General features: G+C 43.3%; 1 pseudogene; it reads left to right on the forward strand.

The window, feature by feature from the left end:
• Nucleotides 1–341: 341 nt before the first annotated feature.
• On the forward strand, nucleotides 342–778 carry LOC131767778 (small ribosomal subunit protein uS19 pseudogene; annotated as a pseudogene).
• Nucleotides 779–2,206: the final 1,428 nt, after the last annotated feature.

Below are 2,206 nucleotides of genomic sequence, written 5' to 3' on the forward strand. Positions count from 1 at the left end.
GGTAGTCTATATATGTCAATCCCAGTCTCCCAATTCATCCCCGCTTCCCTCCTCTGTGTCCACATATCCATTCTCTACATCTGTGTCTCTATTCTTGCCCTGCAAGTAGGTTCATCTGTACCATTTTTCTAGATTCCACATATATGCGTTAATATTTGATATTTGTTCTTCTCTTTCTGACTTACTTCACTCTGTATGACAGACTCTAGGTCCATCCATGTCTCTACAAATGACCCTATTTTGTTACTTTTTATGGCTGAGTAATATGTAAATTGATACAGCCACTATGGAGAACAGTATGGAGGCTCCTTATAAAACTAGCTTTCTGAAGAGCCAACAAGATGGCAGAAGTGGAGCAGAAGAAGAAGTGGACCTTCCTCAAGTTCACCTACCACTGCGTGGACCTAACCAGCTGCTGGACGTGTCCCGTGAGCAGCTGATGCAGCCGTACAGTGTGAGGCAGCGGCAGCGGCTGAACCGTGGCCTCTGGAGGAAGCAGCACTCGCTGCTGAAGCGGTTGCACAAGGCAAGGAAGGAGGTGCCACCCATGCAGAAGCCTGAGTTGGTGAAGATGCACCTGTGCGACATGATCATCCTGACCGAGATGGTGGGCAGCATGGTGGGCGGCTACCAAGGCAAGACCTTCAGCCAGGTGGAAATCAAACCTGAGATGATCGGCCACTACCTAGGTGAGTTCTCCATCACTTACAAGCCCATGAAACACAGCCGGCCTGGCACTGGGGCCACCCTCTCCTCCTGCTTCATCCCCCTCAAGTAGCCTGCTGGGCAATAAATAAAGGTAGGGGAAAAAAACTAAAAATAGAACTACCATATGACCTAGTAACCCACTACTGGGCATATACCCTGAGAAAACCAAAATTCAAAAAGGCACATGCAGGGCTTCCCTGGTGGCGCAGTGGTTGAGAATCCGCCTGCCGATGCAGGGGTCACGGGTTCGTGCCCTGGTCCGGGAAGATCCCACATGCCGCGGAGCAGCTAGGCCCGTGAGCCATGGCCGCTAGGCCTGCGCGTCCGGAGCCTGTGCTCCGCAACGGGAGAGGCCACAGCAGTGAGAGGCCCGCATACCGCAAAAAAAAAAAAAAAAAGGCACATGCACCCCAATGTTCACTGCAGCACTCTCACATAGCCAGAACATGGAAGCAACCTAAATGTCCATCGACAGATGAATGGATAAAGAAGATTCAGTACATATATACAGTGGGATATACAGGTGTAATGCAATTCATAACAACATTCCAGAAATAGTTTTTATAGATAATATTATCCTAAATTTTATGTGGAAAGGCAAAGGAACTTGAAGAGCTGAAACAATTTTAAAAAAGAAAAACAAAGTAGGAGGAATCAGTCTACCTGATTTCAAGTCAATTTATAGCTACAGTAATGAAGACTGTGTGGTACTGGCGGAGAGACAGATACATAGATCAGTGGAACAGAATAAAGAGTCCAGAAATAAATCTACACAAATGTACCCAACTGTTACTTTTTAATTAAAACCATATTTTAAAGAAAAAGCAGTGTAAGGTTCATTGCAATACTGAGAGGAAGGTACAGAGATTTCCAATATATCCCCTGTCCCACATGTGCACAGAATGACCCATTATCAATATCCCCAAAAGAGCGGCACATTTGTTACAACTGATGTATCTACATCAACACATCATACTCACCGAAAGTCCATAATTTACATTACGGTTTACTCTTGGTGTTGGACATTTTATGAGGTTAGACAAGTATATAATGACATGTATTTATTATACAGAGTATTTTCACTGAATTAAGAATCTTCTGTGCTCCACCTATTTATCACTTCCCCCACCCCAAAACCCTGCCTACCACTGACCTTTATACTATCTCCATAGTTTTGCCTTTTTCATCATGTCATATAGTTGGAAACATATATTATGTAGACTTTTCAGATTGGCTTCTTTCAATTATTGATATTGTTTCCCCCATGTCTTTTCATGACTTGACAGCTCATTTCTTTTTAGCATTGAATAATATTCCATTTTCCGGGGATTCCACAGTTTATTTACCCATTCACCTGCTGAAGAACATTTCGGTTACTTCCAAGTTTTGGCAATTTTGAATAAAGCTGCTAAAAGCACATGTGTAGGTTTTTATGTATGCATATGTTTTTAACTCATTTGGGTAAATACCAAAAAAGCATGAATGATGGATTGTATGG

Source organism: Kogia breviceps, chromosome 13, assembly GCF_026419965.1.
Source record: "Kogia breviceps isolate mKogBre1 chromosome 13, mKogBre1 haplotype 1, whole genome shotgun sequence".
Classification (NCBI taxonomy): Eukaryota; Metazoa; Chordata; class Mammalia; order Artiodactyla; family Physeteridae; genus Kogia; species Kogia breviceps.